General features: G+C 43.9%; 1 protein-coding gene across 1 annotated transcript in view; it reads right to left on the reverse strand.

The window, feature by feature from the left end:
• Positions 1-650: 650 nt before the first annotated feature.
• LOC137347057 (uncharacterized) overlaps positions 651-26,047 on the reverse strand; it is a 228,903-nt gene continuing 203,506 nt past the window's right edge. Inside the window, exon 5 of the mRNA XM_068011063.1 lies at positions 651-822. The gene's annotated coding sequence lies outside the window, so the exon portion shown is untranslated. The remainder of the gene's footprint in view (positions 823-26,047) is intronic.

Below are 26,047 nucleotides of genomic sequence, written 5' to 3' on the forward strand. Positions count from 1 at the left end.
AGAAAGATTTTGGGGCTAGGGACAATCGGCCAGGCCCTGGCGAGACAAATGGGGTCGGTTGGGGGGGTGTGTAGTATTGTACGTTGAAGGCGGTTGGGTCTTCGGGGGCGGCCCTCCCTGGGGCACAGGGTGCCTGATCAGAGGGCCCACACCCAGCCCGCAAGGAGGCCTCCTGGTTTATACCAGGCGGGTTCTTGAGGCCTTTGCCATCCAGCTGCTGAGGGCAAAATACCAGCAGCGGCAGGAGGAGGTCCTTAATTGGCAGTTAAAGTGGCCACTTAAGGGCCTTGATTGGCCTGGGGTGGGTGGGTCGTTTCTCACCGCCATCACCTCGCGTACTATTGCACTGGAGGTGGGAAGGTGTCGGGAACAGCATCCCCAGCCTCTCACCCAATTTTTCAGCCCCTCCCCCACCACCAGCCTGCTCATTGTGGGGCTGTAAAATTCTGGCCTAGCTTTCAATTCTAAATTTTAATTAAATCAATTGAACTTAAATTCCACCAGCTGCTATAGTGGGATTTGAACTCATCTCCTCAGGGTATTAGCCTGGGGCACATTACCACTACACCACTGTACCTGGAACACCATAAATGAGGTTTATAACACAAAAAGTAATGGGAATAGAATGACACCCATTTCCATTTCAGCAGTAAACAGTGGATTTTATTCAGGATAACCAGCTTGTTGTATAATTGGGAGGTAAATGATAAGAAAAGCCTTGTCCTGTGAAGTTTAGCTTCACTGGCCGTTGCAGATCCTCAGCATGTTGTTTGCTTGTTATCAGTGAAGAGGCCACAAAGTCTGTCGACAGGAGCTCTCAACCTAGAAAAAAAACAGAAAAAATAATGAAGTTATCTTCAATAAATTGTGGTTTAATCTGAAGCCTAATATCTCCAAGAGGCTGTGAGGCATCAGATGCATAAATATCTTTTTAATAAGCTTTTGTCGGTCATGTTATTAAACAGTATCCATGTACTTGCTTCCCAGAGCTTGAGATCTTTACTCACTGATGTCATCCTTTTCACAGTGCAATGATAGGATATGGTAGCTTGATGGTTATGACAGTAGAGTAGGGAAACCAGAGGCCTGGACTAATGCTCCAGTGACATGAGTCTGCCCTTGGCAGCAGGGAATTTAAATTCAATTCATTAAATAAATCTGGAATAAAAGCTAGCATCAGTAATGGTGACCATGAAACTACTGGATTGTCATAAAATCCCATCTGTTTCACTAATGTCTGCCTTCCTTACCTGGTCCAGTCTACATGTGACTCCAGACCCACAGCAATGTGGTTGACTCTTAACTGCCCTCTGAAATGGCCTAGCAAGCCACTCAGTTGTATCAAAACTGCTACAAAAAAAGTCAAATAAAAATAAAACTGGGTGGACCATCCAGCATCAACCTGGGCACCAGAAACGACAAAGACGCACCCTGCCTGGTTGATCCTGCTAAGTCCTCCTCACTCATATTTGGGGACTTGTGCCAAAATTGGGAGCACTGTCCCACAGACTAGTTAAACAACAGCCTGACAGTTATACTCACTGAATCATACCTTACAGCCAGTGTCCCAGACTCCTCCGTCAACAGAGTTGGTGGCACAGTGGTATACATTCAGGAGGGAGTTGTCCTGGGAGTCCTCAACATTGACTCCAGGCCCCATTGCAATCTCATATCAAAGGTCAAACATGGGCAAGGAAACCTCCTGCTGATTACCACCTACTGCCCCCTGCACCCTCCTCAGCTGATGAATCAATGCTCCACCACTTGGAAGAAGCACTGAAGTGGCAAGTGGCATGGGCATCTAATTGGAAAATTGTCCAGGTTTGCCCTGTCCATAAAAAGCAGGACAAATCCAATCCATCCAATTACCAACCTATCAGTCTACTCTCAATCACCAGCAAAGTGATGGTGTCATCAACAGTGCTATCAGGAGGCACTTACTCAGCAATAACCTGCTCATTGATGCTCAGTTTGGATTCTGCCAGAGCCACTTGGCTCCAGACCTCATTACTGCCTTGGCCCAAACCTTCTCAACACCCTTCCCCTCTCGTCTTCCACACCTTCCCTACATCTTCCCCCTCCCCCTCCACACACCCTCCTTGCCTCCCGGCAAATATCAGGGCCTATGACTGTGCCATCAGGACAAGACAACTGGTTTTAACGATGCAAGCTGGTGGTGTGGTATGTGGACATCACTGTCGTATGGTCCAAATACAGAAACACCAAATGTAAAAGTATCTGAACAGTTACAGAGGAAGTCAGCAGCAATTTCTTGAACTGAACAAATGTGAAAAAATAAATCTGCAGAAGTAACAATTAGCTGAGATGTGGTTTTGATGATATAAACTGCTGAAGCTCAGTCTCATTTTTTTTATGTCATCTGAATGATTTCATTGCATAATTCCCCTGCGTCTTTCCATTACTCTTAAGATACAGTTGAATTATAATGAATGTATAATTGGTCTGCCAAGATATTTTATGTGTGGATCAGGATCTCTATAGATTGCTTATTAAAAACAAATGCTTAATTTGTACCTCGGCCCATTTAATCGTATATACTCCCACTGAATATATCTCCTACCTCTTCATTATCAAAGTGCCAACCCTTTACGTGAAGTCATTGTTCAGTTAATGAATGGTGACTGACAGGTGCTGGTTCGACAAATTTCAGTTTGCTGAGCAATGCAAAAGCAGATAATTATGGAGCATTTTATATGTAAAAATACTACAACACAAGATGGATTGAAGCCCTCCCTCTGTGAATGAATGGACTGTAGTCTTGCTTGGCATGGTAAGGACAAACCTATAGTCTGTAGAGGAAGAGCCAGGTAAAGGCCTGCTACCCGACCCAGGCCTGACGGGACCCGACGACATGTGTTGGGTTCGGGTCGGGTTGTACTTCCGGGTCCAGCATTCGGGCTTAGGTCGGACCGAATCGGACACACTCTATCACAGGTAAGTGGCTCCAATGTTAATTTAATTTTTGGACTAGAAAGGTGGTTTTGTTAGTTATTTTAAGCTTGTGCAAATCAGCAACAAAGTGAAAAGGGAAGGTAAGCTAACTGATGGTAGGGTCGGGCGCGGGAAAAAAATGGAAGGACTCTGGCCGGGTCGGGTTCGGGTCAGATGTGGTTATGTCGGGCTCGGCTCGGGTTTTTTTTTTGCAGACCCAAGCCGGCCTTTAGAGCCAGGCTAATGAGGTGTAGGAACACCTGGGATCCTGTGGTGAGTCAGATGGTGTACGTACAATGTGAGGGTTGGTAAAAGCTGAAGAATTTCATGTCCCACTATCAAGATTAATAAAAACTTATATCTGCAAGAAGAATCTTGCACGGTTCAGTTTTTCTAATCATTAGAAAACTAAAAGGTTCATGTCCTGCTCAAGAACCCTGTTTTGATAGCAAGGTTACAATTAATTGCCTCATGTGCTTCTATAATAAACGGTCCTTCGGTCAATATACAGGTAGGGGTTAAAAAGGCCAAACTGTTAAAATATTCCCAGCATCATCCACTTTGTAAATAGTCACTATTTCTCACAGGGAGGCAATTTTAATATTTTGTGATTTATAGATACTCTCTGTTGACCTTTTGCTCCAGGTTAATATCAACTGAAAAGCATAAACTCTGGGGTTAAAGGACAGAAGCTAGTTGCTTGAGTACACATCCTGTGGTTCTTCAATCTTGCCTGCACTTAGAAAACCTGACTGTTTTCAAAAAGGACAAGTATTTTAGATCAATAATTTTGCATTTATATTCACGTCAGAAAGATGTAATTGCAGAAAGACTGAGAGCACGACAACTTTTACTGGTGTTTAATCTAATAGCTGATCACAATTACCACAAGCTACATTTTACATTTTTATCATGTTTACAATTTGAACCTGTTGCTACCGGATTTATTGTCAGACCATCCAAATCCCATCAAATCCATTCTCCTGTCAATGTTATTTTTTTTATTCATTCATGGGATGTAGGCGTCGTGGGCTTGGCCAGCATTTATTGCGCATCCCTAATTGCCTTTGAGATGGTGGTGGTGAGCTGCCTTCTTGAAATACTGCAGTCCAAGGAAGGTAGAGAGAAAACAGGGAATTATAGACCAGTCAGCCTGATGTTGGTAGTGGGGAAAATTCTAGAGTCCATTACCAAAGATTTTATAGCAGAGCACTTAGAGAACAGTGGTAGAATTGGGCAGAGTCAGCATGGATTTACGAAAGGGAAATCATGCTTGACAAATCTACTGGAATTCTCTGAGGATGTAACTAGTAGAGTTGATGAGCGGGAGCCAGTGGATGTGGTTTATTTGGACTTTCAGAAGGCTTTCGACAAAGTCCCACATAAGAGATTAGCATGTAAAATTAAAGCGCATCAGATTGGGGGTAGTGTATTGCGATGGATAGAAAATTGATTGGCAGACAGGAAACAAAGAGTAGGGATAAATGGGTCTTTTTCCGAATGGCAGGCAGTGACTAGTGGGGTACCGCAGGGATCGGTGCTAGGACCCCAGCTATTCACAATATACATTAATGATTTCGATGAGGGAACTAAATGTAATATCTCCAAATTTACAGATGACACAAAACTGGGTGGGAGGGTGAATTGTGAGGAGGATGCAGAGAGGCTTCAGGGTGATTTGGACAAGTTGAGTGAGTGGGTAAATGCATGGCAGATGCAGTATAATGTGGATAAATGTGAGGTTATCCACTTTGGTAGCAAAATCAGGAAGGCAGATTATTATCTGAACAGCTATAAACTGAGAGAGGGGAATATGCAAGGAGACCTGGGTGTTCTTGTACACCAGTCGCTGAAGGTAAGCATGCAGGTGCAACAGGCGGTAAAAAAGGCAAATAGTATGTTGGCCTTCATAGCGAGAGGATTCAAGTACAGGAGCAGGGATGTCTTGCTGCAATTATACTTTGGTGGCCTTGTTGAGGCCATACCTGGAATACTGTGTGCAGTTTTGGTCTCCTTATCTGAGGAAGGATGCTCTTGCTATAGAGGGAGTGCAGCGAAGGTTTATCAGACTGATTCCTGGGATGGCGGGACTGACGTATGAGGAGAGATTGAGTTGGTTAGGATTATATTCGCTGGAATTCAGAAGAGTGATGGGGGATCTCATAGAAACCTGTAAAATTCTAACAGGACTTGACAGGGTAGATGCAGGAAGGATGTTCCCGATGGTGGGGGAGTCCAGAACCAGGGGTCATAGTCTAAGGATACGGGTTAAACCTTTCAGGACTCCGATGAGGAGAAGTTTCTTCACCCAGAGAGTGGTGAGCCTGTGGAATTCCTTACCACAGAAAGCAGTTGAGGCCAAAACATTGTATGTTTTCATGAAGGTTAGATATAGCTCTTGGGTCTAAAGGGATCAAAGGGTATGGGGCGAAAGCGGGAACAGGCTACTGAGTTGGATGATCAGCCATGATCATAATGAATGGTGGAGCAGGCTCGAGGGGCCTAATGGCCTACTCCTGCTCCTATTTTCTATGTTTCTATGTGGGGCAGGTACATCCACAGTGCTGTTAGGAAGGGAGTTCCAGGATTTTGACCCATCTACTCTGAAATGCAAGTAATCTGCATTAAATTTCCTCCTATTTTATACTGCATAGCTATGTACACAAGTATATGTGGCCACATATGTGCCGCATGGAAGTTGGCAGGATCCCCAAGGACACATTGTACAGCGAGCTTGTCACTGGTATCAGACCCACCAGCTGGCCATGTCTCCGCTTTAAGGACGTCTGCAAATGCGACATGAAGTCCTGTGACATTGATCGCAAGTCATAGGAGTCAGTTGCCAGTGATCACCAGAGCTGGCGGGCAGCCATAAAGGCGGAGCTAAAGAGTGGCTTAGCTGTTGGCAGGAAAAAAGACAGAAGCGCAAGGAGAGAGCCAACTGTGTAACAGCCCCGACAACCAATTTTATCTGCAGTGCCTGTGGAAGAGTCTGTCACTCTAGAATTGACCTTTATAGACACGCCAGGCACTGCTTCACAAACCACTGACTACCTCCAGGCGCTTACCCATTGTCTCGAGACAAGGAGGTCAAAGAAAGATGTGCCCACATAAAACACTAAAGAATAGAATCTTGGCATCTGCACAGCATCCTGTCCACACCCCATGATGAGGTATTTTTACTTTACCGCAAGGGAATGATGTTCAAAGGGAGATTGCCAACCTTCAAACCTCACTTTCTCCTTTTTACTGCACCTTTCTGCTGCTGGTCCTCCTCAGTGAGGCATTAGAAAGCTTTACTCCTTATCTCTACCCCTGAAGGCTTGGAGGGGTGGAGTTCATTCTGTTGATATTGTGCTGTGTCATTAATGGCAGTATCGTGATCCTGCAGCCCATAGCACACTGTTAACCTGAAAGTATCTCTGTTAGAGTGGGAGGAGTCTTTTTAAAACTCAGTGGTTTAAATCATTCTGACTTTGACCTAATTACCTTTTATTTATTTGTTTTGGTGTAATGCTGTTGATAATTTTTCTCTCTCTGCGGAAAACACCTTTGCATGTCCATGGACCATTTCTCAACAACTTGCAGGCCCACCCAGAAAACTAACAGAAGCTAACAACTCAAAACTGCCCTGAGTATAGACAGATGACATATAAAATCAAATACTTACATTGAAAGTGCAGTTCTAGGCTAGTAAATCTAGATGTGGGCATAACCAACATTGCTTCATTTGTATTGGAGGAATAAAGTACATGAAAAATATTAAAGTGTTGCAGAAACAAAGTTTATTTTTTACGATAGTTGAGGCTTTGTCCCTCATTTGATAAATTACTTGATGGATCTTTCAGTATTTTAGAATTTATAATGAACATGCATGTTGTATTTTTATTATCTTAAAAGGAAGAGACATTAACTCACTTTTATTAAAAATGGCACTCTAATTGCCATTTGGGAATTAATTATTTTTCTTTATGTTTTAAAACTTCCTCCTAGTTGCAGTAGATGATCTATAACTGGGAGAAAAAATGATTAAATTAATTTTCATTTTTTACAATTGTTTCCTATCAACTAGGGAATTTGAAACGTATCTTGTTACCCATGAGATCATCCCAATCATGGCTTTAGGCAGTAAATTTAAAATTGTGCAAATGTTGCCACCCCACCACCAAATCACCGGTCCCGCTTCTCCCCCCAGCCTCTTCAAAACACCACTCCCATCGTCTCTGCACTCCCTCCCAGGCTTCTCACTTTTCCTGTCCTCTTAAAGCAATACTTGCAGCTTTGGTTCTTGCTGTGTCTCAGTTGGTCTCTGTCTTGCCTCTGATTCAGGAAAGTTGCGGGTTTAAGTCCCACTGCAGAAACTTGAGCACAAAAATTTAAGCTGACACTCCAGCTCAGTACTGAGGGAGTGCTGCACTGTTAAAGGTGCCGTCTTTTTGATGAGGCATTAAATCAAGGTCCTGTCTACTTTCTAAGGTAGATGCAAAGATCCCATGGTACTATTGGCAAGGGAGTTCTCCCCGGTGACCTGGCCAATATTTATCCCTCAACCAATATCACACAAACAGATTGCCTAGTCATTGTCACATTGCTGTTTGTGGAAGCTTGCTGTGTGCAAATTAGTTGCAGTGTTTCAAAACTTACAACAGTGACTACACTTCAGAAGCACTCCATTGGCTGCAATGCACTTTGGGATGTCCTGAGGTCATGAAAGGTGCTATATAAATGCAAGTCTTTCTTTTTTACAGAGTGATGTTTCTAATTTCCGAGGGAGGAATGTTCATGGGGATGTTTCTGCCTGTTTCCTCGTGGACCTATGAGCTGCTTTAGAATAGCATGCTGAACGGTTGCTAGCCAGCTTGTTCCTCTCCTGATTTATAGCTGCCCTTGGTTTCTTTGTACAGATGAGAGCAGGAACTGAGTGGGATGGTAGGGGGGAGAATTGAAGCTTTATTCTCCTCTGATTTTTAGTTTTTAGTTTTAGAGATACAGCACTGAAACAGGCCCTTCGGCCCACCGAGTCTGTGCCGACTATCAACCACCCATTTATACTAATCCTACACTAATTCCACAACCCTACTACATCCCCACCTGTCCCTATATATTTCCCTACCACCTACCTATACGAGGGGCAATTTATAATATCCAGTTAACCTATCAACCAGCAAGTCTTTGGCATGTGGGAGGAAACCGGAGCACCCGGAGGAAACCCACGCAGACACAGGGAGAACTTGCAAACTCCACACAGGCAGTACCCAGAATTGAACCCGGGTCGCTGGAGCTGTGAGGCTGCGGTGCTAACCACTGCGCCACTGTGCCACCCTGATGCACTGATATTGCTAAACATTGTGCTTTAGTCTGAGTTTTTCACTAAAATAACTTAATGAGGAATATTCACCTGGAAGACTTAAAAATGACAGTGCAGTTTAGAGTAGTTGAGTGCTTGCAGTGTTAACATGAATTTAGTTAATCAGAGTGCGGGAGCCAGCTCTGTTCTATCCAACTCTTCCTATAAAGAGCTTTTTGTTGGTTCTGATGTCGTGCAATTAACAATGGATCCACTATATTTCTGAAAATAATGCGTGTATCATATTAACATTTGTTTAGGAAAATATTCAAAAGTAACATTTGCAAAAATGAAATAAAGCCAACTGCAATAAAGTTTGAATTGTTATGGCAGTGAGTGGAGGGAGAACAGAATAAATTCTGCTTCTGTCCCATAAGGACACTGTGCGCCACCCGGGCACACACCTCCTCTATCGTCCTCTTTTGCCACCGGCCCAGGTTCCAGGGCACTGTGCAATGGAGGCAGTCTCTATTGTGGGCAGTGTGGCATGTATATAAATGCAGCATTGCAGTAAAAATCTTTAACAGTTAGTTTCCACGTTAAATTATCACATTTTATGACTTGTGGATTTTAGTGAAATTTGCCAACATTAAACTGTGCAGGATTTAATTTTTTTTAAATTAAGGAAAACTGTCAGTTTGAAAAACTAATTCCAGGGTTGGAATGCACGTGGCAACAGGATATTTCAACATGAACAGCATCAGAGCAGGTCTGACCCCCAACCTGTACTCACACACACAGGCACCCCCACCCCCACACACACACCTACACCCTCCAGGCCCCCCCCACCCCCCCGCACACAAATCCTGTTCCTCTATCACCCCTGTGCTCACTGACCGACATTGGCTCCCAGTCAAGGAATGTCTTGATTTTAAAATTCTCATCCTGGTTTTCAAATGCCTCCATGGCTTCGCCCCCTCTCTATCTCTGTAATTTCCTCCAGCCCCACAACCCTCCGAAATATCTGTGCTCCTCCAATTCTGGCCTCTTGTGCATTCCTGATTTTAATCACTCCACCATTGGTTGCCGCACCTTCAGCTGCCTGGGCCCTGAGCTCTGGAATTCCCTCCCTACACCTCTCCAACTCAGTTTCCTCATTTATGACACTCCTTAAAACCTACCTCTTTGATGAAGCTTTTGGTCATCTGAGCTAATGTCTCCTTTTGTGGCTTGGTGTCATACATCATTTTATTATGCTCCTGTGAAGGGCCTTGGTACGTTTTATTACGTTAAAGGCCCTCTATAAATATAAATTGCTGTTATTAATTGTACAGACCACAATTCACACTACTGTGGCAGCAACAGGTACTTGTTGCTAGAGTAAATAAACAGAGGCGGCTGCAGTAATGATCTTTATATTTGCTTTTACCAGCCACTTGTGGTGCTTTCTGTTTAGCTTTTCTCAGGTGACAATACATTACTTTGTTTAAAAACAAAGCAAATATTGGAGTGTTAGTAATACAGTTTTTAAACTTATTAACCTTCCTCGACAATCACAGGGGAAAATTAAGCAGCCACAATCCTGTATCTGGCAGCTTAATACCAAACATCAGCAAAACAATCGGTTACTTGTGAGATGCTGTATTTTGATCTGTAATGCCCTATTCTCGCCTCCTGACCGGAAGGTGCTAAGTCTTGCTTCAGCATAGTTTCATAGACACCAGAATCTCAATGGTGCCTCACCTGTGGATCTAATTTTTATGTGTGAGGCTATTACACCATGACGATAGGATATGTCCCAGTATTATCTGATGATATCTGCTTAATGCCCATACTGCTTAACAATCAGGGAATCAAGTATAAAAGTAGGTTTCCCATTTAAGATGGAGATGAGGAGAAATTTTCTCTCAAAAGGTTGCTAGTTTGTGGAATTCTCTTCCCCAAAGAGCAGTGGAGGCAGGATCACTGAATATTTTTACGGCTGAGCTAGATAGAGTCTTGATTGCCAAGGGAGTCAAAGGTTATAGGGGGTAAACAGGAAAGTAGAGTTGAGGCCACAATCAGATTAGCCATGATCCTATCAAATGGCAGAGCCGGGTGGAGGGGCCGAATGACCTACTCCTGCTCCTAATTTGTATTTTGCGTGGCCTCAGTTTGACGTCTCATGCAGAAGACAAAATAAGAGCAGGAGTAGGTCAAACAGCCCCTCCTCAGTATTGCATTGGAGCATCAGCCTACATTGTATGCAGGACCTGGAGTAGGACACGAACCTACAATCTTCTGACTGAGAAGCAAGAGTGCTACCCACTGAGCCATCATTGACACAAAAGGTAGTTTAATATTTGCTGCTTGCATGAGGTAGATCTGCACATCTCTGGCGACAACACCAGCTCATCTACTTTACTGAACAGCTGCTAACATTGGGGCTGCCGTCAGTGGTGTTGCTGTCTCATAAATGGAACATGAAATTGTCTTCCAGTTTCCTTGTAGATCTGTTTATTGTACAATGAAGGTTTGGGGCTGCAGGTAAAATAGGAAGATCCAAGACATCACTTGTTTCTGTCAGTCTCGTTCTATGTTATTAAATCCAATAGATATTAATTTCCACACAGTATACCAGGCCTTTTACACAACACAATTTTATCTCATTAATTCTATTTTAAGCCTTGGCTTTAATGTAAATTTGCACATTTTTCTATTTTTGTCTGACTTGCCTTTCTTTCCAGGTTGATATGTTATTGATTTTCCACCTCTTTCAAACCATTCATTTTACTTACCAGATTACAAACCACTTCTACAGATTGCTGCTTCTTAAGTATGTGTGATGTGATTAGGTTATGGTGGCTGCAAATGCCCAGAATGCTTCCCATTGTCTTATTGTAATTTTTTTAAGAAGTGCATTTGCAGTTTGTGAATTTGGTAAAAATAGTTTAGCTCGAATTGGAGCAAGAGCAGAATCATCCTGGAAAGCAGGCGCCCAAAGTCAGTCCAATCATATCCTGCAACTGTACATCCGCATTTGTGCCTCACTCCAGAGATTAGAGCATAAAATCTGGGCTGAAACTCCAGTGCAGAACTGAGGGAGTGCTGTATTATCGGAGGGGTAGTACATACGAACGTACAAACATACGAACTTACGAATTAGGAGCAGGAGTAGGCCACTCGGTCCTTCGAGCCTGCTCCGCCATTCAATAAGTTCATGGCTGAACTGATTACTCCACATTTCCACTTACCCCCCCATAACCTTCCACCCCTTGTTTATCAAGAATCTATCTACCTCTGCCTTAAAAATATTCAAAGACTCTGTTTCCACCGTCTTTTGAGGAAGAGAATTCCAAAGATTCACGACCCTCTGAGAGAAAAAATTTCTCCTCATCTCTGTCTTAAATCGGCGACCCCTTATTTTTAAACAGTGACCCCTAGTTCGGGATTCTCTCACAAGGGGAAACATCGTTTCCACATCCACCCTGTCAAGACCCCTCAGGGTCTTATCTGTTTCAATCAAGTCGCCTCTTACTCTTCTAAATGCCAGCGGATACAAGCCTAGCCTGTCCAATCTTTCCTCGTAATTCCAGGTATTAGTCTAGTAAACATTCTCTGTACTGCCTCCAATGCATCTGCATCCTTACTTAAATAAGGAGACCAGTACTGTACACAGTACTCCAGATGTGGTCTCACCAATGCCCTGAAGAGCTGGAACATAACCTCCCTACTTTTGTATTCAATTTCCCTCGCGATAAACAATAACATTCTATTAGCTTTCCTAATTATGTGTTGGACCTGCTTACTAACCTTTTGCGATTCATGCACTAGGACACCCAGATCCCTCTGCATCTCAGAGCTCTGCAATCTCTCACCATTTAGATAATATGCTTCTTTTTTATTCTTTCTGCCAAAGTGGACAATTTCACACTTTGCCACATTATACTCCATTTGCCAGGTCTTTGCCCACTCACTTAACCTATCTATATCCCTTTGTATCCCTCTATATCCTCTTCATAAGTTACTTTCCTACCTATCTTTGAGTCATCAGTAAATTTAGCAATCATACCTTCGATCCCTTCATCTAAGCCATTTATATAAATTGAAAAAGTTGAGGCCCCAGCACAGATCCCTGTGACACACCACTCATTACATCTTGCCAACCAGAAAATGATCCATTAATGCCTACTTTCTATTTCCTGTTAGCTAGCCAATCTTCTATCCTTGCCAATATTTTACCCCCTACACCATGAGCTTTTATTTTCCACAATAACCTTTGATGTGGCATCTTATCAAATGCCTTCTGGAAATCTAAATACAATACATCCACCGGTTCCCCTTTATCCACAGCACATGCAACACCCTCAAAGAACTCCAATAAATTGGTTAAACATGATTTCCCTTTTACAAAACCATGTTGACTCTGCCTGAGTACCTTGAATTTTTCTAAATGCCCTGCTATAACATATTTAATAATAGCTTCTAACATTTTCCCTAAGACAGATGTTAAGCTAACTGGCCTGTAGTTTCCTGCTTTCTGTCTCGCTCCCTTTTTGAATAAAGGAGTTACGTTGGCTATTTTCCAATCTAATGGAACCTTCCCCAAATCACGGGAATTTTGGAAAATTCAAACTAACGCAGCAACTATCTCACTAGCCACTTCTTTTAACAACCAAGGATGAAGTCCATCAGGACCTGGGGATTTCTCAGCCCACAGCTCCAACAATTTGTTCAGTACCACTTCCCTGGTGATTGTAATTTTCTTGAGTTCTCCCCCCCTTTTATTTCCTGACTTACAGCTAATACTGGGATGTTACTTGTATCTTCAATAGTGAAGACTGATGCAAAATATCTGTTCAATTCATCTGCCATCTCCTTATTATCCATCACTTTCTATAGGACCATAGTTCACTTTGTTAACTCTTTCTTTTTTAAATATCTATAGAAACTCTCACTATCTGTCCTTACATTTGTAGCTAGCTTTCTCTCCGACTCTAATTTTACCTTTCTTAATCTTTTAGTCATTCTTTGATGTACTGAGGGAGTGCTGCAATGTCGGAGGGGTATTACTGAGGGAGTGCTGCAATATGGGATGGAATTACTGAGTGCTTGCTGCATTGTCGGAGGGGTAGTAGTGAGGGAGTGCTGCAGTGAGTGTTTGGGATCTTCTTCTCCCTGCTGCTCTCACATGCGTTCAAGTCTTCAGAAGTAGGAATTTTCCTCCACACAAGATCAGATGGCAGGTTGTTCAACCTTGCCCGTCTAAGAGTGAAGACCAAAGTACGGAAGGTCCTCATCAGGGAACTCCTCTTTGCTGATGATGCTGCATTAACATCCCACACAGAAGAGTGTCTGCAGAGACTCATCGACAGGTTTGCGGCTGCCTGCAACGAATTTGGCCTAACCATCAGCCTCAAGAAAATGAACATCATGGGACAGGACGTCAGAAATGCTCCATCCATCAATATCGGCATCCACACTCTGGAAGTGGTTCAAGAGTTCACCTACCAAGGCTCAACTATCACCAGTAACATGTCTCTCGATGCAGAAATCAACAAGCGCATGGGAAAGGCGTCCGCTGCTCTGTCCAGACTGGCCAAGAGGGTGTGGGAAAATGGCGCACTGCCACGTAACACAAATGTCCGAGTGTATCAAGCCTATGTCCTCAGTACCTTGCTCTACGCAGCGAGGCCTGGACAACGTATGTCAGCCAAGAGCGACGTCTCAAGTCATTCCATCTTCACTGCCTCCGGAGAGTCCTTGGCATCAGGTGGCAGGACCGTATCTCCAACACAGAAGTCATCGAGGCAGCCAACATCCCCAGCATATACACCCTACTGAGTCAACAGCGCTTGATATGGCTTGGCCATGTGAGCCGCATGGAAGGTGGTAGGATCCCCAAGGACACATTGTACAGCGAGTTCGCCACTGGTAGCAGACCCACCGGCCATCCACGTCTCTGCTTTAAAGCTCGAAAAAATGTCTGCAAACGCGACATGAAGTCCTGTGACATTGATCACAAGTCGTGGGAGTCAGTTGCCAGTGATCGCCAGAGCTGGCGGACAGCCATAAAGACAGGGCTAAAGAGTGGCGAGTCGAAGAGACTTAGCTGTTGGCAGGAAAAAAGACAGAAGTGTCAGGAGAGAGCCAACTGTGTAACAGCCCCGACAACCAATTTTATCTGCAGCACCTGTGGAAGAGTCTTTCACTCTAGAATTGGCCTTTATAGCCACTCCAGGTGCTGCTCCACAAACCACTGACCACCTCCAGGTGCTTACCCATTGTCTCCCGAGACAAGGAGGCCAAAGAAGAAGAAGAAGCACTGAGGGAGTTCTGCAATATGGGACGGGCATTACTGTGGGAGTGCTGCAATGTCAGAGCAACATTACTGAGGGAGCTCTGCCATGTTGACTTCTGAGGTCCCCACCATCACAGATGCCAGTCTTTAGACAATCGATTCGCTCCATATGATATCATGAAATGACTGAAGGAACTGGATACTGCAAAGTAGAGCATAGTTACCCGACCCGAACCCAACGGGACCTGACGACATGTGTCGGGTTCGGTTTGGGGTCGGGTCCGGCAGTGGCAGTGCTGCCTTTTGGTCAGGGAAGGAAAGGGAAGTAAGAGTAAGAGTAATGTTCATTAATTTCTGATAGTCGAGTCGGGTCAGGTCGGGCGCGGAAAAAAACCGAAGGGCTCGGGCCCGGGTCAACTTAGATGTGGTCGGGTCGGGACCGGGTCAGGTTTAAATTGTATACCCGAACAGGCCTTTACTGCAAAGGCTATGGAGCCTGACATCATACTGGCTGTAGTACTTAATGCTTGTGCTCCAGAACTAGCTGCTGTTCCAGTACACCCACAACACTGGCATTTACCCGACAATGTGGAAATTTGCCCAGGTATGTCCTGTGCACAAAAAGGACAAAACCAATCTAATCAATTACTGCCCCATCAGTCTACTCTTGAGCATCAGCAAAGTGATGGAATGTGTCATGAACAGAGCTATTAAGAGCCACTTCAACAGCAGCAACATGCTCACTGATGCTCAGCTTGAGCTCCTCCAGGGCTACTCAGCTCCTGACTTCATTACAATCTTGGTCCAAACATGGACACAACAATTAAATTCTGGAGGTGAGGTGAGAGTGACTACCCTTGACATCAAGGCAGCATTTGACCGAGTATGGCATCAAGGAGCCTGAGCAAAACTGGAGTCATTGGGAATCAGGGGAGAACTGTCCACTGGCTGGTCATACCTATAACCATCTCCCCTTGACATTCAATGGCATTACCATCGCTGAAATCCCCAACATCGATATCTTGGGGGTTACCATATACCAGAAACTTAATTGGACCAGCCATATAAATACTGTAGCTGCAAGAGCAGGCTGGGAATTCTGAGGTGAGTAACTTGCCTCCTGACTCCCCAAAGCCTGCAAGGCATCTACAAGGCACAAGTCAGGAGTGTGAAGGAATACTTTCCACTTGCCTGGAAGGGTGCAGCTCCAACAACACTCAAGAAGCTCGACACCATCCAGGACAAAGCAGCCCGCTTGATTGGCACCCCATCCACAAACATTCACTCTGGTGGTGACCAGAATTGGATGCAATACTCTAGCTGTGGCCTAACCAGAGCTTTATAAAAGTTCTGCATAATTTCCCTGCTTTCGTACTCAATACTTCTATTTATAAAGCTCAAGATCCCATATGCTTTACTAACTATTCTCTCAATATGTCCTGCAATCTTCAAAGATTGATGCACATGGTCCCCCAGGTCCCTTTGTCCCTGCACACTCTTTAGAACTGTACCATTAAGTCTCTACTGCCTCTCCCTATCCCTTCTGCCAAAAATAGGGTGGCCATTTGTTCAGTTTTATACCGGACAGTCCAGTTTTCAGCTGGGCTGTCCCCTGTCCAGTACTGGATACCTTCATGTCCATTATTTTTATTTTGTAGTTTATTTGTGTATTTTATGTATTGGACCTCTGGCTTCGATCTCAATTTGGATGCCAAAACATTAATTTTCTGTCACCAATTTGAGATGTCAATGGTGGATTGCTTACCCAGAATTCCTGGCATAGCAGAAAGTCTCCTATCAATGCCTACAGGAGTGAAGTGCATTGGCGCGGGGTGGCCTGTGCTGTGAGCATGCACAGTGTGAGTGGTGGTGACAGACTGAGGTGGAGCGCATGGGTCGGCCAGGTGAGTGTCCGGTATTCTTGAGCTCCATCAGTGACCACACTAGCCAAAATGTATCACCTCACACTTTTCTGTATTAAATTCCATCCGACACTTGTCTGCCCATTCCATTAGCCTATCTATGTCCTGTTGCAGTCGATTAGTATCATCCTTACTGTCAGCCATACCTCCAAGTTTGGTAACACGGGCAAATTTTGAAATTTTACTCTGTATGCCAATATCTATGTCACTTACATATATATCAAAAAAAGCAGTGGTCCTAGCCCTGAACCTTGGGGAACACCAGTGTCTACCATCCTCCACCTGAAAACAACTATTTACCAAGACTCACTGTTTCATGTCCTGAAGGCAATTTTTCTGTCCCTGACACTGACCCTCCTGTTCCATGAGCCTCAGTTTTGTTAACCAGCATTTTATGTGGTACCTTATCAAGTGCTTTCTTAAAATCCAAATAGACAACATCCAACACATTCCCTTCATCAACCTTCTCTGTTACTTTATTTAAAAATTCAATAGATTAGTGAAGCACAATCTGCCTTTTACAAATCCATGCTGGCTATCCTTAATTAATTCAAACCTCTCCAAGTGCCTGCTGATTATTTCCCTGATTATTGTTTCTAAAACCTTACCCACCACTGATGTTAAATTAACTGGCCTGTAGTTACTAGGAATATCCTTACACCCTTTCTTGAATTAGTGTGTCACATTTGCCACTCTTCAATCCTCTGGCACCTCCCCCGTATCTACAGAAGATTGGAAGATTATGACAAGCCCTTCCGCTATTTCCATTCCCACTTCCTTTACCAACCTGGGATGCAAGCCATTTGGACCAGGCGACTTATCCACTCTAAGCATAGCCAGCCTTTCAACTACATCCCTATCAATTTTCACCCCATCCATTACTTCTACCATCTCTGCTTCTACTGATCTTTTGTCAACATCCTCTTCCTTTGTAAACAGCAATACAAAGTACTTATTAATTATAATAAATGTTCTCATAATAATTAAGTGTTCTGATGAAAGGTCATTGACCTGAAACATTAACTCTGTTTCTCTCTCCACAGAGCTGCCAGACCTGCTGAGTATTTCCAGCACTTTCTGTTTTTATTACTTATTAAGTATTCATGCCTTGCCCTGTGCCTCTAAGCATATAATTACCCTCTTTGTCCCTAATAGGACCCACTCCACCTCTTACTACCCACTTACTATTTACATGCCGGTAGAAGATTTTTGGGTTCTCTTTTATGTTGACTGCCAAACCATTCTCATATTATCTCTTTGCCAGTCTTATTTTCCTCTTCACTTCCCCTTTCAACTTATTGCATTTGGCCTGGTTCTCACTTGAAGAATTCACCTGACATACATCATACACCCTCTTTTCTGTTTCATCATATTCTCTATCTCTCTTGTCATGTGGAGAAGTTAACTTACTAAGTGTGAACCTAGCTAGTTGGCAGCACTCTTTCCTTTAAATCAGAAGCTCATGGGTTCAAACAGACCTCCCAAGATTTCAGCAGATAATTTAGGCCAGAGGTTCTCAAAAGTTTTTGTTTGAAGGACCCCTTTTCAAATGGATTAGTAATCACAGACCTCAACCCATCCCCCAACCTAAATGATAATAGTATATAATAATCATAATAGGAAAGTGTTGAATGGAAAGTGTGTTTTAATTATGTTTGAAAGAAAGCAGGTATTTACTTAGAGATATCCGTGAGATGGGTGTTCCTGCAGACTCCGTCTATGCTGGTTGTGATGCTTAACAATGACAGTCGTAAATGATTCTATATTAAACCAACATTTCTTGTTGTTCAGGGGAATGTGGATGGAATGGCAGAAGGTGGTCCCGAAAACACCTACAAAAATCCCCTAACATTAAAAATAAAGTTGATTTACTTGGTCTGGTAAAGCTGTGGACCTGCAGAGAAATGGGGGATGCCCTGAATGATGGTCTGAGATTGGTTTCACAACTTTGTGAGTCTCCTTGAGTGACGTGCACCAATGTAAAAGGCTTCAGTCTCCATGATCATTTGCCATGTCACTCCACACAGGGCTTTTAACCAATAACCTTAGTGTTTTACAAGCAGGCAGTCCTGAGTGGCTATGTGGTGACAAGATGAAATCCAAGTCCCGACCATGGCACCCTGGGGCAGTTGCCCACATTACCCACCAGTAAGATCCCCTGTTCAATACATATTCAGTACATATTATTTCACAGACCCTTGGAAAGTGTCTATGGACCCCGTAGTGGTCCGCGGACCCCAGTTTCAGAACCACAGAGTTAGGGCTACCCTAATGCAGTTTCAGCAAGAGCTGCACTGTCAGAGCTGCCTGCCTCAGACTGGCATTAACCCAGGCCCCATCTGCCTGATCTGGTGGTTCAGAGGATGTTAAAGAAGCGAGGAAGAGCAAGGAATTCTTTCAGTGTCCTGACCAACATTCATTGCTCAACCAGAAAATAACAGATTAATTGACCAATAATTTCAGTGCTGTTTGTGGGATCTTACTACACAAAGATTGGCTTCTGCACTTGCCAACAAAACAAGAGTCATCATCATTCATTATAGGCAAGAGCTTTGGGATGCTGCAGGAGCTACAATAATGCGAAACATAAAATGCAAGTCTAGCCATTTGTGAACTCAGTGCAATGTCTGGAGCACAGCAGACTTGACAATGTGTTGTAAAATACGTTGCTGCCTGAAGTGAGTGGGATCAGCTGCATTTCACTTCCTTCTAGCATTTTATGTAATCAATAAACTTTCGCATCTCTGTGGAACTGCAAGAACCGAGTAATGTGAGATAGAGTTCAAAATTCATGAAACAGAAATCATTAAATCTCAGTGAAATATTACCCATGCTGTAATCACATGAAGCTCTTAAAGCAATTGGGACCCACGTTAGCAACGTTTACAGTGCGCTTCAAATAAACTGCATTAGGTTAGACTGGCTTCAATTTATCCAGAGCTCTCAGATCTGCTTTCTGACTGGAGAACGGACACTGGACGAAGACATTGCATTCGTCTTGTTCTCAGTTCAAGAAGCATGTTAGCAAAATGTGCTGCAGTGATTTTACAACTGATTTCAATGGGATCAAGTCCATCATCTATAAATGAGTTGTTTTCTATCTGGTTTCAGTACATGACAGCTTTTCTCTTTCTCACCTTCTCCAGTTCTCTCCTGAAGGGGCTGATTCTTGTTGAGCTGTGGTTTCTCCGGCATTACAACCTCTCTGGCAGCTCACTGAAGTTGGCCATTCCTCCTATGTTGACCCTAGGTGTTGTGTTAGCAGGATAATGCACCAGGGATACCATAACAACTGAACTCAATGCTTTTCTCATTTGCTGCACACAAGGTGCACACATTTCAGCAGAATTCAGTGGGCAAGAATATAAAACAGGGAGGGAAAGGCCAGGGCCTATTGATATTAATAAATAGAGGGATTTTCCTTGTCCTTGTAGTCCTACATTGGCTACTGGCCTCCCAATGCCTCGCATTTTCACCTTGGACTTAAATCCCTTCATCACCTCGTCCCTCCCTATCTCCCTATCGCTATGACCTCCTTTAGCCCTACAACCCTCCCCCAAAAAACCTTCATTCCTCTGACTCCAGCCTCTTGTACAATGTCCCCTGTCGTCACCCCATAGTTGCCTAACCCCCACAGACTGAAATTCCTTTCCTAAACCTCCACCTTCCCTCTCCTGATTCAAGACCCTTCTTAAAACTGACCACCTTGACCCTTCACCCCTCCTAAATCTTCCCCTTTGCCTCAGCTTCCATTTTTGTTTGAACATGCCTCAGTGAAGTGCCTTGGGTGATTTTGATGTTAAAGGCGCTATATAAATACAAGTTGATGAGGTTCATACGGCAGATGTTCAGTAAAGGGGTCACTGTATAGTGATTAGGAGTAGGAACCTTGGCTGATTTTGCCCTGTGACTGAGATCAGCTCATTCAGCACAGAGCAGGGATGGCTCATATATTTACTGGAAAAACTCATTCAGCCATCAGAGATCAGCATTAAAGTAATACACGAGGGCGTTAAAGACATATCAAATTAGATTTTCCTCTATCGTTCTGCTGGTTTAATGGCAATGCTGAGACAGGTAGATCTAGAAAGTGGGTTGGGAACATTACACAAGACATCTGCTCTTTTCTGTGCTGAAGTTGAATGCAACCATCCAAATATAGGCAATAATATTTAAATGTGGCAGTAATGAAGTGGCATCATACATCACATCTTCCATCATTATTCCCACTGTAACATTGCATGTCAGCAATCTGAGTTCCCTTTCTGACTGCTGCCCAAAAGCCCTACCAGAAAGTGCAGGTATGGTCATTGCTGAAGATAGTACTGGGGCTGAAGACTATGATGAAAGGCTTATCAACACTCAACGTCTAGGCTATTGTGAAGAATGGCCACAAAGTTCAGGCAGTGGAGAGATGCTGGTGCACATGGTACCATAGCCTGGAACCATAGGCCAGTGTGAGTCAGATTCTTCAGGTGTATAGACAATAAGAAAAGTACAGAGAGTTCCAGTCCAATAAAAATGTTTTGTTCTGATTCATCGCTGTACTCTGCAGCGAGTAGAACCCACTGGAGTCAAGAAGGCGCCTCTTCTACATTGCAGCCGCTCTGGAGTCAATCATGTGTCTGCTAGGTTCTGAAGTGTTTTCCTCTGGGTTGTCTATGCTTTCATTGCAGAGACTGGAGCTATAGTGTCCGTGGGGAGCAGTGTCAAACAGATCAGCACAAGCTAGAGCAGCTGAATGACTCCCGCTGAGGAGAACAACTTGTCCCTGGAGGAAATGGAAATTTGAGCTGGAGCCAAGAGTGACTCCATATCTCCCGTCTGCCTACCTAAGAGTACCTCCTGTTAAAAACAAAACACTTTTCTGATAGTTGCTGTGGTTTTCACTTACTGTGAGGTGAGATGAGCTTGTCTATAAACAGCACAGGAATCCATAGGCTTTCAAAGGCAGCAGTTAATAGGCAAGGCCGAGAAAAAAATGATTGTTTCTTGTAATCCAAATAGAAGCTTAATAATTCATCAAGTCAAAGTGCTAGCCTATCCTCTTGAGGACTGTAATAGTAATTCTGAAGAATAATCAAAAGTGCAGTACAAGATGACCTATTATTAGACCATTTTGACGGGTTAGAGGCACTTCTCTGAGGCATTCAGATCAGGAACGTTCCAGGGCTGATCCCCAGTCTGTTCAGCTGGGACAGCAGTAGAAACACTACAAAAGACCAATATTTCCCAGTTTGAAAGTGCACTTAAGGAGCTGCTAGATGAGGACAGGGCCACATTTATCTGTGATGTCATTGACAAGAGAATAACCTGTGACCACTTGCTGTCAAGGTTCAAATGTGAATATCAGCCGTGAACCACATCCCAGTGAGAGAATCAATGCCTCCAGAAGGGGAAGGAAGAGGAGGAAATTGGGAAAAGAGTAGCTTGCTTTTACAAGAACCTTTTCATTTGTAGAATGTTTTGCTCCACAGACTTTGTGAACAGAGATGTATGTATGTGTGTGCTATGGTGATGTCATTATGTCACCAAGGGTAGCCCGAGACACTAGGAACAGCAGAAACAATGCAGCCCTCTAACTGCTATCAGCGTACACCTGCTGGCCCAGATTAAAATTTAAAGATACTTATCAGTGATTCGCTAGCTGCCCCTTCTCCGATTCGGCATGTGCTGAGGCCCACTTACTATCGGGGGGTGCTTGTATGTTTGGGTCTCTGCCAAGCCGACAGCCAAGAAAATGAGACTGGGAAGCACGGCGATGTCACTGCTACCTCATTATCCTTGGAATTACAGGCTGGAATCTGCTCCAGCCACAAGCAAACGTTCTTCTCCGGAAACCCCTAAATACATGTGTGAAAGACAGAAAGAAATTGCCTTTCCTGTCCTCAGGACATCCCATAGTGCTTCATCACCAATTCAGTATTTTTGAATGTAGTCCCTGTCGTAATGCAGGGAATAAAAACAGAAAATGCTGAAAATACTCAGCAGGTTTGGTAGCATCTGTGGAGAGAAACCGAGTTAGTGGGGGAATTTTATGCTCTCCCCAGCAGCGAATTTGGAGGTGGGGACAGCATTTAATTGGGCAGGTTAATGGTGGGTGCAAACCCTGCCAACTTCCGGCCTCCACCCAATTAAGTCCCTGGCAGGAAGGCCCCTGACCACCTTCCTGCCCTGCTGCCAATTGAGGCCCTTAAGTGGGGCAATTAATGCCCAATTGAGGGCTTTGTTCCACTTCCGCCAGTATTAGCCCAGCAGCAAGTGGGCCTGTCACTACATGGGGAGCACGCCTTTGCTTGCTGGCTCTTGGTGACAAGGCGGGGGGGGAGGGGGGGATGTCCCTTGTTAAGAGGCTGAGATCCAACCCCTGCCCTTACTGCCAGCCCCCCCTGTACCCTCCCTCACCCACAAACCCCACCCAGCTAAACTCCTCCATCCTGACTCACCTGTGGCCTGGGTCCAGCACCTCCGCTGGTTCATAACCAACAGCAGCCAGCACCTCCATGGTGACACTGTTCGGTGAAAGTTCTGCAGCCTCTGATTGGTCAGCAGCTCTCAATGGGCAGGACCTCCAACTCCAGGGTTCTTCATCCCAGGGAAGGCTCGCCACTGCCCATTTGAGTGCCGAATTATCACTTGATCCAGTGGGCCTTCCCCAGAGGAGGTGACACGGGGCTCTCACCGGCGCTTCGGCTGGTGGCCGAGACCCCCGTCACCCACATAAATCTCCCCCAACATTTCAGGTTGTGACCCTTCACGAACTGATGAAAGGTCACAGACCTGAAATGTTAACTCTGTTTGTCTCTCCACAGATGCTGCCAGACCTGCTGAGTATTTCCAGCTTTTTCTGTTTTTGTTCCAGTGGGGTGGCACAGTGGTGCAGTGGTTGGCACCGCAGCCTCACAGCTCCAGCGACCCGGGTTCAGTTTTGGGTACTGCCTGTGTGAGTTTGCAAGTTCTCCCTGTGACCGTGTGGGTTTTCGCCGGGTGCTCCGGTTTCCTCCCACCACCAAAAGACTTGCAGGTTGATAGGTAAATTGGCCATTGTAAATTGCCCCTAGTGTTGGTAGGTGGTAGGAGAATGGTGGGGATGTGGTAGGAAATATGGGATTAATGTAAGATTAGTATAAATGGGTGGTTGTTGGTTGGCACAAACTTGGTGGGCCGAAGGGCCTGTTTCAGTGCTGTATCTCTAAATAAAATAAAAATTTCCAGCATCTGCAGTATTTTGCATGTGCACTGTAGGGAAACTTGCTGGTCAATTTTTGTTCCCACAAACTGCAATGAGATAGATGGCTTGATAATTTGCATTTGCTGATATTGGTTGAGGGAATTCTGCTGCTCAAGACCCTGGGAAAATCCCAGTTCCTCTTTGAATAGTGCCACCATATACAAATACCAAAACACAAATGTACATTGCGACAGTTTGTGCTGCAGGAGAGGCAACATTTCCCACTGCACAGGTTTTCCTTGCCAATCAATATGGTGACATTTAAACTCAGCTTTAGTACAAACTGTTTCAAAAAAATCTGAGTGCCCAAAAATTGTGCAAGGCAACTGGATTGTCCCTTTATTTTGTTTAAAGGATGGCCCTGATTTACGCAGGGTGTGGGGGGAATACATTCACTGTCTGAGAGTTCCACAGACCACAAACATGTGAAGTTCAATTTCTGCTTTGTGCTCAGTTAACCAATGATTGTCATGGTTCATGTGTGAATAACATCCCTGTACTGTATGCCAGTGAAGGAATCAATGCCTTCACAATAAGACAGAACAGGAGAACATTATTACATTTTTCACTTCTGCAGCTTAGATGGAAGGAGACGAATGTCTATGCAGTGGGTCCTCATGTTTACATTGAGAAAGTATGAGGCTATTCTGTCGCCAGCTCAGTGGGCAGCACTCCAACCTGTGAGTCAGAAAGTTAGGTGTTGAAGCCCCATTTCTGGACCTAGGTTGACACTGCGCTGCATGCAGTGCATTGTTGGAGGTGCCGTTTTTCAGTTAAGATATTTACCCAGGTTCTGTCAGCTTGCTGAGGCAGATGTAAAAGATTTGATGGCACTATTTGAAGAAGAGCAATGAGTACTCCTGGCTTTTTTGGAAACATTCTTTCCCCGACCAACACCACCAAAAACAGATTAACTGGCCATTTATCTCATTGCTGTTCGTGGGATCTTTCTGTGTGTAAATTGGTTGCTGCTCACACCTACAAAACAACAGTGACTATACTTAAACAGTAATTGGTTGGAGCACTTTGTAACATCACAACCACCCTCTCAAGGACAATTAGGGATGGGCAGTAAATGCTGTCCCAGCCAGCGACGCCCACATCCCATGAATGAATAAAAAAAAGTATATGAAATGCCACTTCTTTCTTTCTGAAACATGAGCAGCTATTGCATGGCCATTAGTTTCCTGGAATCCAAACTACATAAGTCCTAAAGCAAACGTGCCTGTAGTTGACAGGAGACTGTTGAGAGAAATCTCATTTGGATTTTAATGAGAAAATGATGTTTTGAAGGGTGAAGAAACTCTCAGAATTGGGTGTTGTCACTGTACTGAGTAGTTTTTCAGGTGGCTATTTCTGGAAGAGCCTAGACCAGCAAGTGTCTGCCAGACAAACCCTGGAGGTGAGTATTTGTGCATAGACATTATCTGCTGCAGCATTTCCTTTTATATTGTATGTTTTTAATTAGAACAGATGTGATTGGTAATGTCACAGGGGTCACCATGTCATTGAATATGTCCTTGCAGACTCGTATTTGCAATCTGGTATGTTTTCCAACTCAAAATTGGATAACAAAGCCTCTTTAAAAAGCTGGTATGAAAGCATCCTGTGGGGGAGGAACAGACAGGAAGTTGTACAACCATCACAGCAAATGTATCAGTGATGGACTGTGATCCACAGTGACTGAGAAACTGATTTAACTCCAAAAATATTCGTATTTCAGGAAGTCAAATCAAAGGTAAAGTCAGGAGGTTTGTTAAAAGTGAATATTCGTTAAGGGAGCATGTTTTGGCAATATCCTGGCATTAAAGGAGTGAAGTTAGTGATATCTGATATTGTCCTGTTGAAGTCAGGCTCATGTTTAGAGTGTGTGCTGTTACTTGGACATCTTGTCTGTCAGTTACACACATCAGGAAATCACAATTTCTCAATATGTGCAGTCAAGCTATCCAATGGCAGCACAGACTCGGGAAATGATCCCAAATGTGTTAGTCAACATTCAGACATCATGAATAATCCCACAAATGAGAAATAGTCAACCCAATCAGGTGTTACCTCACTAAAGCACTTTCATTTTTTGTAGTTAGTTTAATCACTAACATTGCCCTCATAATACTGGGCGCAATTTATACACCGTTCCTGATGCTAATATAGTCATTGTGTACCATGCTTGGGCAACTTTGAACAATTATCCATATATTTTCAAGGAACACATAGTGCTTCAGTTTAATTGCTCATTTACTAAAGTGCCATTTGTGTCTGATGCTGCAGAAATGGTCCTCAAAATGTAAGGTATTCTGTCTTCCCTTGTTTACATATTGTTTCAGAGAAATAATAACTGTGGACGTAGAATTTTCCTCTTACAGTCCATAATT

The sequence above is a fragment of the Heterodontus francisci genome, chromosome 31, assembly GCF_036365525.1.
Source record: "Heterodontus francisci isolate sHetFra1 chromosome 31, sHetFra1.hap1, whole genome shotgun sequence".
In the NCBI taxonomy this organism is placed as follows: Eukaryota; Metazoa; Chordata; class Chondrichthyes; order Heterodontiformes; family Heterodontidae; genus Heterodontus; species Heterodontus francisci.